The 12800-nt window shown below is 40.6% G+C and overlaps 1 protein-coding gene across 1 annotated transcript in view; it reads right to left on the bottom strand.

The window, feature by feature from the left end:
* ACTG2 (actin gamma 2, smooth muscle) overlaps window positions 1-11978 on the bottom strand; it is a 46876-nt gene extending 34898 nt beyond the window's left edge. The window contains exon 1 of the mRNA XM_033948445.1: window positions 11823-11978. The gene's annotated coding sequence lies outside the window, so the exon portion shown is untranslated. The remainder of the gene's footprint in view (window positions 1-11822) is intronic.
* Window positions 11979-12800: the final 822 nt, after the last annotated feature.

Raw genomic sequence — 12800 nt, 5'->3', positions numbered from 1 at the left:
TTTAATGTATTTTTTTTCTGGGAACTTATCAGTATTTTTTATAATGGGAACAAAAATGGAAGAGAATTAATGTGTGTGGGATGAGTGGGTAACTAATTTCTTCAGCTAAATAATTCAATCCACTTAAAACAGACATAGGAGAACTCACGCACCATTCACACACCCTCCAACCAAAAACGTCAAAAGAAAAAAACTGTTCGACAACCTCCTAGCCATTCGAGCTGCAAAACTCGACCCCCAACTCTACAACCAATTGACATCGACCACAGACTGCAAAACCTTCAAAAAGAAATAAAAACCCTTCTATTCAAAAAACACATAAAACCGAACTAACACAATCAGAACTGTCCCAAGCATCACCTGCAACTACTCCATATGTACTTCTGATGTCATGACAATTCAGACATAATTTATGTTATGTTATGTTTGGAATATAAGAAAATTTTCACTGCCTGTTTCTATTCTGACCATTTATTCCGTTTCATGGTCATTACAAAAAATATTTTTTTACATGGGGGGGGTGTCAAAAAATGATGGGCCCCGGTGCCACATACCCTAGGTACGCCACTGCTTCCCATACATGTCCTGGAGACTCACAACCACTCAGGTTTTCAGGATATGAGTTACAAATGTATTCTCATAAGCTCTACTGAGTAGGGACTGTCTCTTAAATGTGTTGATGTACAGTGGTGTGTATGTATATCAGCACTATAGAAATGTTAAATAGCAGTAGTAGTTATAGTATATCCACAAGGAATATGTATGAGATAGATTTGCATATATTGGAGACCCAGTTTATAGCCATTTATCTTTTATATGAGTAGCCTGAAAATACAACAGATTGTGGGATAGGTTTGGGAATCCCTCTCCTAACAAGTAAGGAAAGGAATTTGTGTATTTCTAGAAATGTTTCTAATGGCTGCATTTATTCTTCACACAGGTAGAAAGAAAACTGTACTCTGTCTTTTGAAATAAACATGAGTTGAAGGCAAAGTTTCCCACTGGCATACTGAAAAGCAGTGATTTTAAGTCCTCAGAGACCGCCTGAGCCGTCAGGTTTCCAGGATATCCGCAATGATTATGCATGAGATAGATTTGCATGCACTGCCTTGTTGATATGCAAATCTCTCTCAGACATATTCATTGGGGATATCCTGAAAATTTAACTGGCCAGGTGGTTCCAGAGGACTAGGTTGAAAACCACTGCTGTAATGCATCATTATGAAAAGAAGACATATCAAAAATGCAGGTAATGAAAGAGAAATGTACCGAGTACTCTGCATTCTCCAAGAAATTTCCAAGTTTATTTGACAGCCATCTGAACAGTTCACAGTCTAATCAGATAGTCTATGTATTTTCCCCATCTGCCTGGCAATGAGGGGGTTGGTGACTTGCCCAGCAATATGACCTGTCCGGGTGCCCAGAGGGATTTTCAAAACCTGGCAGTTTGTCTGGGTTTTGGAAGTCCCTGAGCTTGGGGGCCGCATCTGGAGAGCCCTCTGTGCACGCGCGGATGTTAACATGATGATACCATATGTGCATGCATGCGTGTGACATCATCACATGGATGTCCGTGCATGCGCAGAGGCCCTCCAGACCTTGAGGAAGGAGACAAGAGGTTCAGCTGGGGGGAAGATCTGGGGTAGAGCTAGAGGCTGAATGGGGCAGGCTGAGGGATGGAATGGGGGTGGGGCTAGGTGTCCTGTTTTTTTAAAGAGGAAATCTGGCAACCCTATCTGTGACCTCAGGTTGTTGAGATAGCAATTCTAAGCAGTAGTCCACTCCTTCCCACCAGTATCTGATATATCCCTTAGGTACCATCTTCTGAGCCAGAGTGTGGCCTAAATTTGAATATAGTACTACAGAATCCCTAATGCCTTGGTTTTACTCCTAGTCTTCAAGGGCCCTCAACAGGTCACATTTTCAGGATATTCCAAATGAATATGCATGAGAGAGATTTGCATGCAATGAAGGTATTCATTAGGGATTAGAAAATGACACGGGGCCAAATTTTTCCCTGTCCCTGCAGGAACTCAATTTTCCCGTCCTGTTCCTGCGAGTTTTGTCACTGTCCCTGTCCCATTCCTGTAAGCTCTGCCTTAACTGCACAAGCCTCAGACACCTATGATTTTAAAGTGTTTGAGGCTTGTGCAGATGAGAACGGAGCTTGCAGGAATGGGGCAGGGACAGGAAAAGAACTCAATGGGACAGGAAAATGAGTTTCCCGCAGGGAAAAATTTGTCCCCGTTCTCTATTAGGGATATCTTGAAAACCTGACCTTCATGTTTTGTATCATGGGAAAACTGTGATTCTAGTTTTGAACATTTAGGAACCAGGAGGCATTATTCCAAGGTAGTGCTTAGATATTGGTGTTTAAATATGCAGCAGCAAATGTTCTTTCAGAAAGAAATGTTCATTTCCGTATCATTGTTAGACACTCACATTTGTTGTAGTGTAACCCTATTATTTGGTGTATTTAATATATGCTGAGCTAAAGTGGCTTTTATGACTGTTCTCCTTTCTTAGCTTCTTGCCAACAGATGTGGCCGCAAAGGTACAAGAAAGACCACACTCAGAAGGCACGCAACAGATCTGCACACTCTTCTTCAACTATGTGCAAACTCCAACACACTCCAGTGACCAAGACGACGCCATGTCACCTAGTACAGGGTGAGTCAATCGGGGTTTTACTTTGGGAAGCCACACTGACTCCCCGGGCCTTAGTATTGGAAAGTAAGAAGAAGCGCGTACTCTCTTCTCCAGTTACACGTCCCAATTTTTGCAGGAAACTTTTTATCTGTTGCCTAACCTAGAGGCTGATGTTATAAGCCAAGTACGAGTATTAGACCTCTATGCTGAGCTTCAATGCAGTTTCATAATGAACCCATTTTCATCACAATGCTGTAAACTAATGGCATGCAAATGACTGTGCTCTGGGCTTTACTCCAGAATATTGCGACATGTAATTGCCGCAACTCTGTGGCCTGCTTGAGGTATATTATACAGAGGCAGTAATTAGGTTCTTTTCTTGTGGGTTCCAATGATGCAATCATTACTCTCTCATCCCAAACTGGGGAACCATCACATCTACGATCTTGCCTCAAATTTTAGCATATTGATTACGCATCTCCCTGACTTTATACAGACCTTAACGCAACTGGACCATTTTCAGTCAATACCTTCAAAATCAATGCAAGCGGGAAGTAGAGAGCCAATGTAAGTCACACAAGTTTTTTGTGCCCCAATGTTCAATCAGGCAGTTGTATTTTGTAAACTTTGGATTAAAAAATTAAATAAATTTAGAAAAACCCAATTTGTAAAGGCACAACACAGGGATGCCCACTCTCTCCGTTCCTCTTCCTGTTGTATTTGGAACCCCTACTGAAGACTGTGAGGAGTGATCCCTTAACCCTGGGTATTCATGTGGGCATATCTACGAGGGGCCGCTGAAAAGTTCTCAGTCCAGCCAAGAAGAGAATGATGTGGAGCCTTGAAACTTTTCAATTCAGTGATATGGCCTTTGCAGACAATTTACTCTTAGTCCTCATTAGTCCACAGCAGTTACTCCCTAGGGTATTACAACTAATAGCTGATTTTGGTCTGCTCACTGATTTCAAGTTTAATTTACAAAAGTCAAAACACAGTGGACCTGAGACTTTCCCCTGATATGGGCAGAGAATGCCATCAAATACTTAGGAATACAATTACTGTACTTATAGATCTGACCATGCTATATCGGACTAACATATAGCCCATATTACATGATACTAAAAATATATTCTCTCTATATATATCCAGGATAAAAATCTTTAATAAACATTTAGGGGCAGATTCTGTATAGGACGCCGCCCAAGCAGCTGCTGAAAATCACATAGCGGCTAATCGGATACCTGTCCAATCGGAGTCGTAGACCATTCCTAGTGCATCCCAGAATGCACTGGGAAGGCGGCCCAAGACTCCAGTTGGCTCAGGTGCCTAAGACCTCTCCCATAGGAGGGGTCTTGGGCACCTGAGTCAATCAGAGCCTTAGGCCCCTCCCCTGTGCATCTCAGAATGCATGAGGAAGTGGAAAGCCTGCCATTTTGGAGTGGCAGGCCTGCCGGCCGGAGAGTGTAAGTATCCCTCCAGCTGGATTTTCTTCGTACTAGTACAGGTGGGTGAGGGGGAAGGTTGGGGTAGAGTAAGGTATATTGGGTGGTTCAGCTTTAGGGGGGGTGTTGGGGAATTCTGGGGGATAGCAGATGTTCCGGGGGTGGCGGTGGTTCCGGGGTTGATGGCAGGAGGGAGTAGGCATCTCTTCTATTGGTGGACTTCTCGGGGGGGGGGGGTTAGGGATGGTGGCAGGAGGAGTTGGCATCCCTCCTGCTGGGGAACTTCAAAGGGGGAGGGTTCAGGGGTGGTGGCAGGAGGGAGTGGGCATCCCTCCTGCCTGGCATATTTTGGGAGAGGATTTAGGGGCAGGAGGGAGAGGGAATCGCTCCTGCCTGGTGTTCTTTGCAAGGAGTGTTCTCTGCAGGGGGATTCCCTTGCCGTAATCAGATCAGCGGTAGCATCTATTTGAAATGTAAACCAGTATTTTGCTGACCTACATTTAAGGCGTTTATCACCTACTGATACCTAGTGATGCTTATGCTTGTCCAAGGCCACTTCCAGGTGAAACCACACCCACACCCAGCCTTGGGCAAGCTTAAGTATCTCTAGGCATCTCACTGCTCCTGCGACAGACACCTACAGTGTAGGCAGCCTGCCTATGAGGTTCTTTTTTTTTTTTTTTTTTAGATAACATGCATCCCAATTGGCTGGTTAGACCACAGTAGGACGCCTTTGCCACCTACAGTTGGGACACCATTTATAGAATCAGCCCCTTATTGCCATCAAAATATACATATAGAAAAATTTCCTCTGTGCTTATATTAAAATTAAATGTGAATGTGCTCAGAGAACCAAATGTGACCATACAGCAGGGGAATAGTCATTGTTATCAATCATTGCACATTATATAGAGATTCAGAGCAATTGGGATGATGTTTATAGAGATACATAATAAAAATAAAACTTATCTGTGTTCTGAATCCAAGCAATTAAGGTGTAATTTTCAAACCAAGCCTTAGATATCCAGTTTAAAGATAATGGAACTTGAAATACTGCTTTTTCTGTGTGGTTTACACAATCAAAATGATTTACATATTTTAGACAGGTACTTATGAGGGGCTGCTGAAATGTTCTCAGCTCAACCAAGAAGAGAATGATGTGGAGCCATGAAACCGACAAGTTATTCCACACTTTTCATTTCAATTATAGGAAATGAAAAGTATCGAGAAAAGTGTGGAATAACTTGTCGGTTTCATGGCTCCACATCATTCTCTTCTTGGATGAGCTGAGAACTTTTCAGTGGCCCCCCTGCATTGTGTATCTGGGGCAATGAAGTGTTAAGTTACTTGCCCAGAGTGACAAGGAGCTGCAGTGGGAATTGAACTCACAACCTCAGGGTGTAGAGACAGTTGTTCTAATCACTAAGCCACTCCTCCACTTCTTTCTTAACTTATTCTCAAGTCCCAAAAAGCAGAATTTTTCCTCAACATTAATATTCAAAGGACCATTTTCCACTGCAACATAAATGTGTTTCCCACATGTTTCACCTATTTGTCTTTCCTCCAACCTTATCATGTGGTGAGAGAGAATCTCTGCTTCAAAATGGCACATTTATGGATATGAAATTATTTAAACTAGATATCTGAAGCTTGGATTGAGAGTTTTGCTTTCATCACATGAATTCAGAACACAGTATAACCATGAAAATGCCACCCTTAAGTCATATATTTTGGTTATGACCTAATATCAAGTGCCTAAAGGAAAAGAGCAACCAATAAAATGTATTTATTTATACAATACGATGAAACATGAGGAGGAAGCCTCAGATTCCAACCTCCATCCTGCAGTGACAGGTGGCAGGTATAGCAGGGTAAACCTCATAGGCATAAAAACCTCCCCATATGCAAATTAAATGGCACTTTGTGCAATGCAAGTAAATCCACTGAAATTTCAAAGATTAACAAAGAAAAGGCTTATCTGCATTAGGAAAGATCTGTCGCACCAACCATTGCCAGTGTCAGAGACCACCTCAGTGGTGTCTTGCATTTTTCATTTTATTGGTTGCTCATTTTATTTGGGTACTTGTTGGAGTTGCCTCGTATTAGGGTTTGTGTTACACATATGTACCTATTTTGTTTTTGATGACAAGTAGAAGTGTGTTTGGTTATTATCAAGGAAAGAAGCTTGTCATACTTGGGAACCACTCACTTAGTAACTTATGATAAGCGATTGAATCAAATTTTAATAAAACTTGAAACCATTCTGGTCATCACTGTCACAGGTTGCAAGGAATATAATCCTTAATATCTGAGTGAATGTTATTGATTGGTCTCTCACAGGGAGGAATTGGGGTGGGAGATGAGATGGGAGGTACAGTCATGTAAGATAGGGGATTGAGACCACTTCTATGCAATGACTGAGTTTTAGAGTGTACTGGCAGCATGGACAATATTGGTCGTTGGTGTTGTTTCTAGTATGGGATTGAGAACAAAATGGTATTTGAATGGTAGTGTTGACATATATGCAAAATCTTTCTAATAAAAATATATATTTTTTAAATGTGTGCTCTCAAAAAAGCCAACACACGCCACTGTGGTAATGTGCAGCTGTCCTCTGAACTGGGCGAAGCAATTTTTTGTCCTTTCCTGTCAATGTGCAAGCTAATTCTCATTCACTATTCAGTACTGATTTGGGATTGGCTCCTGCACTGACAGGAGGAAAGACTATCAAGTTCAGGGCCTGTGTCCCAGGCATAAGGCATAGGAGGTGCTTGATCAGAAAGCTCTTGAAACTGACACCCCCATGGACAATAATACTTACCTGCGCCCAGGGAGGCATCCAGCAGTATTCTCCTTGTATGATGTCATCATGTAAAAATGGTTGTGCTTGACCCCTAGTGGGACATCAGCTTAGCAAATGAGAGGGAGCTTCCCTTATTTGGCAGCAGTACACCAGAACATACCACTAGGATGAGGCAAAAGTAAGTGGGTATCACTCCTGCCTTCTAACTCAATGTGGCTAAAGGAATGTTAGGAAAAGGAAGTGTTTGGGGCCTACTTGGACCACCAGAAATTTCTTGGGGGGCCTTCAGGGCCCACTTGGACCACTAAGGATTACTTTAGATTCATTTACCAAGAACTTTTTTTTTTAGTGGAGAAGGGCTTCTGGACCTACTTGGGCCACCAGGGATTTTTTTTTCATGGAGGAGAGGAAGCGGGGGTGGGTGGGGGTTGTTTCTGGGCACAATTAGGCCACCAGGCACGTTGCTGATTAGTTATCTAAGGTGAAGTGTCGCACATCAGTTCAGGTATCCTAGAATCTGTCTTAGAGCTCTGAGATTCAGTATAGATTCAGTGTTACAAAGAAGTAAAAAACTGTTACATTATGACATGATTTTTTAAATATCAAGAGCAATTTCAGATTTGGACATTTTGCATGCAGTTTGTATGGGCACTGGATTATCCTTTAGCACATTGGTTTTACTGTTGATTTTTTTACACTAAAACTCTTTTTACCTCAGAAGTAAGATTATTTATTACAGGATAGTTTATTCCATCATCCCCCTAGTGTTTGCAATTTCCATTTTGGTGCATTGTGAGTTTTTAGTCATATTCCTTCTATGTGTAATCAACATTTCAAATACCACAATATGCAAGGGCGTGTATGTGAGTGTGGGTGTTTTGAGACAGCATATACAGTAAGCAAAAACCAGGACCTGCCCATAATCTCCCTCTGCTAACTTGATTTCACTCCACTGTTGCTTTCATTATGTCTTTTGCAATTTCTGTGTGAGATGAGCCATCATGAACCATCCACTCAGGTTAGAACTGTTTGCATGGACAATTGTAAAACAAATCATGAGGAAAATCACTAGGGAAACACAAATTACAGTTCTTGCTGCTAAAAATAGTGGCCTTCTGAATAAGCAGAGAAATAAAGTAAAAAAATAAAAAATAAAAAGGTGATACTTTTCTACTGCACGCTGCCTTCCTCAGCTTTAGTTTCTAAAAGCTAGCTAAGAAATGTATTGTTAGTCCAATACAAAATATAATTTTACATTTGTATACTTAATTATGGGACATATGTGGCGCAGTGGTTAAAGCTACAACCTCAGCACCCTAAGGTTGTGGGTTCAAACCCTGCACTGCTCCTTGTGACCCTAGGTAAGTCACTTAATCCTCCACTGCCCCAGGTACATTAGATAGTCTGTGATCCCACTGGGACAGATAGGGGAAATGCTTGAAGTACATGTATGTAAAACCACTTTGAGTGTGGTTGTAAAACTACAAAAAGGTGGTATACAAGTCCCTATCCTTAAATATCTGCTTTTATTTCTGTGCATTTATCAGGACCGTATGAAACTATTTTTGCACCCTAGGTTGTTTGCCCATTGGCACCTTCTTGTCCTGTCCACTTTGCCACCGTCAGCAAGAGGACATGATGGGCAGGAACTAATTTTTGCACCTCTCCATATTTTCACCTGGTGTGGTCGTACTATTCACACAGCCCTTGGTATGGCATTAATTCAAGTGCACTAGCAGAGCAATCACACTACCTAATCTGTTTAAATTCGATGAGAATCCTTCTGTAACTTAATAAGGATAGAATGAAATTATGCTTGTTAAACCGTCCTAACATGAATTACGATACTAAAGTTTTAACCATAAATAAGATTGATTTTCCACTGGCTAATGTAATAAGAATATTAGGAGTTCATTTTGATCACAGTCTTTCACTAATACCTCAGGTCAACCTGTTAATAAAAAAAAGTATTTTGGCCTTTTCTGGAAACTCAGAAGGATTAGAAAGTATTTAGATAATTATCAATCAATTCCACCTATTAGTACAATGTTTAATTTTGTCTCAATTGGACTATTGCAATGTCACCTTATTAGATTGCCCAAAATTTATAATTAAAAAACCTCCAAACTCTTGTATGTAATTAATTAATTTATTATTTGATTGCAAGGTTGTTTATCTTGATCATTTGCATTATATTAAGTGTTGTTACACTTTTAGAAAGGGTGGGTGGGGAGGGGGAGGGGGTTATGTATTTATTGTATCATTTGAAGGAATTGAGTGCCTGTCTATTGTGTTAATTGATTGATAATATGTTGCACTTTGTGCTGGTTTTAAAATGAATAAAGATTTTTTTAAAACCCTCCAAAGTCTACAGAATATAGCCATTAGATTAATCTTCAGATTGAGGAAAAGTGATAAGATTACACCTTACCTATGTGAATTGCACTGGCTACCTATAGAAGGGCAAATGCTTTATAAATTATATTGTTTACAATTTAAAATACATTTTGGAGAAACTCTGGATTATATGCCTCAACTCTTTAATTTTTCCAATAATCCACCTTTGAATCTGAGAAATAGTGATACTTTTTGGTATCCAGTCATTATGAATATAAGATATAGTAGATTTTTTAACTCCATATGGGCTTATCAAGCAGCAAAACTTTGGAAAAATTTACTAATATTACCCAGTAATCTAATTTTAAGATTTTCAAAAAAGACAAGATCTATCTATTTCAAGAATTTATTAATAATTTTTATTAATAATTCCTAAATATCGTTACACTATTTAATAATTTGTATCTTCATAATTATTTATGTAAACCGCTGTGAACTTCATGAAGGCATTGGTGGTATATAAATAAAAATTATATTGTATTATATTATACTCAACACTAACCTTCACCATGGCCCTGGTTTTTGTCTACATTTCTTCCACATACAAAGGACCAGAGAAAACCTATCAATTCAGGGTCTGTTTGTAACATTGTATGCTATACTATAAAGTCTACCATCAGGACATCAACAATTCCAGACAAGGAGGTCTTCATATAGAAAGAGGGAGGTTCTGCTAAAGAGATGTAGACATCTGCAAAAGACTTCCAGCACAGCAGGATATAGGAGCCAAATAAGTGGGAGAATGAAATCATGAATGCCAGAGACACAACGGAGGAAGAAAAGGCCTGGGACAGGCAGGTAAAAATGGGCAGATTGATGAACCAAGGAGACCTGATTTGCCAATGTCTTCTCTAAGGACATGGACTAGCTTTTCCTGACTCTAAAGCAGGGTTGTCCAACGTCAGTCCTCAAGGGCCACAATCCATTCAGATTTCCAGGATTTTCCCAATGAATTTGCATGAGATCTATTTGCATGCACTGGTTCAATTGTATGCAAATAAATCTTATGCATATTCATTTTGAAAATCTTGAAAACCAGACCTGGCAAGGGCTGAGATTGGACACCCCTGCTCTAAGGGTATTCTCCAGGAGAAAGGGATGAGTCTAAGGTACATTTAAATCAAAGGAGATCATTTTCAAAAACCCATTCATTACAGACTATCCAGTTCTAAAATGAGCTTACAATTTTGTGACAGTCCCTGTGTTTGCCTGATTCCAGATAATATAGGTTGTACAAGACATGGATGATTGCCACAAATGCTTGTTGTATGTCCAGTAACACCCCCCCCCCCTTCACACACCCTCCAATCAAAGAAGTCAAATGGAAAAAACTGTACGATGGCCTCCTAGCCACTCAAGCAGCAAAACTAGATAACCAAATCTCCAATCTACTGATAACCACTTCAGAAAAGAAATAAATAAAAACTATACTCTTCAAGAAATCCCTGAAACAGTCTTAACATCACAAATACCTTCCTTCCTCCCACCTTCTTCCTGCCTTACAGATACCACCTGTTCTACTCCTTAACTTCTCTAGAAATCACCAATGATCTTCAATTGTAACCCACCATTTATAACTCTTTTGTAGTCTGCCTTGAACCACATGGTAATGGCGAAATAGAAATCTCTAATGTAATGTAATGTAATCAGAATCTATAGGGGAGTAAAGCAGGATAAAAATATGATCCTCCTTCTCCAATAAAATATAAAGACAAAAAATTTTCAGAACTGATAGCAGCACCAGGCCTGGTGTTCTGACTTCCAGAGTAAATGTTTTTATTTAGAATAGCAATGACATTCTCTAATGCTGCTGCTTGCTTTATCTTTCCTGATGCCAAGATATGTCTGCACCACAGTGTTTAGTGAGCTGTACACCTCATACCAGTACAAACACGACAAACACAATCACTGCCTGCATCACTGCTGCTTCCAAAAATGGAAATCTTGTGCCCCTTGCACTCGAAAGAGCAATCCTATGTTTTAGTTAGCCCTGGAGGCGAGGAGCCTTCCTTCCAATAACACAAAACTCAGAAAATTGTCCTAGCACTTAGCTCACTGCTAGCATCTGAGTTTTTCTTGTTACTAAGTGCCTTCCAAATATAGCACTGGATTTCTACTTCTTGTGCAGCCCCAAAATCAGCAGCTGAATATTAATACCATTCAAACACGTCATGCAAAGAAAGGAAAATGACACTGCCACTAGAGATCCTTAGCTCTCCTGAAGCAGGAGAGGAACAGATCACAGAGATAAGGGGCATGCTACGGTCCTGATGTCTGGCTCCCCGAATTCCCAGAAATTGCAGCTGTGCTTCCTTGTGTGTTGCACAATGCCTTGGGGATAAAAGCAGCATCCAAAAACAAGTTTTCATCTGTTTCAGACCCAAATCAGCCTTAGGCAGAGAGTAACTAAGTGCCCCCAGAGCATGGCATGATTCTCAGACTCCTTGCTACTGTATTGTCCTCTGTGGTACTCTCAGGCACAGCCTGAACCAGAGTTTGCTAAAATCAGCAACTCCTGCAGGGGTACTCACCACTTCTGCAGGCGTTCCTTTCCTCTGGGACTAGGTCCTGATGTGCATTTCATGTACGTTCCAGTGTGGATATAAAACCTCAGAGGCGTATCTGTTCCAAACCAGGACCCTAAAAAGGCTGAATTGATGGTGTACTAGCCATATGGCCATATAAGGTGGTTTATTTCATCCTGCTGACCTTGGGTTGATCTTAGTGCACGGAGCAGTGAATTATTGACAGAGAAAAATGTATGCATACAAATTTAAATGGCCACACCCCTTTGGGAATCTGCTCCTTTTATGCTACTTTATAATAAACAAGTTTAGCCCGAGTCCTTATAAGTTGTATTAAAAAAAAAGGGAGCAGAAGTACCTACACATTCATAGGAAAGAATGATACCAAGAATGGCATGAGAAGGATTGGGCACTATTCTCTCCAAAGTGTACAGAGAAAAATTCAGGAGCTTCACCACACTTGACATAATCATGAAAGAATGGATGCAGTAAATATATGATTGTAAAGGACCTCATATTACTCATCATCTTCATGCAGAGCCTGAAAAAGGACTCAGACACACTCAAAGTCTTTTCAAGAAGGGGAAGGGGATGCAAAATTCTTGGACTCATACTGGTCCTGAAGGAAACTGGCTTCCATCCAGGCTGGAACAACTTTTACTGGGCAAACTGAGACTATCCAAAGATGACCCTGTCCAGGAGCAGCCAAGAGCACACTGGTCCTTTCTTCAGACAGGTCACCTGGTACTCTGATGCTTGTTATTCTCATTTACCTAAGAAAAGCAGAGCTACAGTTCCATGACTGGCTTGGTCTAGTAAAAGGTGTCTGAAATGTGCAGCTACTGTATATCAAACCAAAAAAGACTTCACTCCATTAATAGTAATACAACCAACACAGCTGTGCACCCGATGAGTTTCACAAATGAAAGAAAAAGCCTCAGATAACGGGAGAGGTGAACCCACACTCTATCACCCAAACATCAC

Source organism: Geotrypetes seraphini, chromosome 6 (assembly GCF_902459505.1).
Source record: "Geotrypetes seraphini chromosome 6, aGeoSer1.1, whole genome shotgun sequence".
Classification (NCBI taxonomy): domain Eukaryota; kingdom Metazoa; phylum Chordata; class Amphibia; order Gymnophiona; family Dermophiidae; genus Geotrypetes; species Geotrypetes seraphini.
Note: the sequence above shows the minus strand (reverse complement) of the source record. Positions and strands in the feature narration are given on the sequence as shown.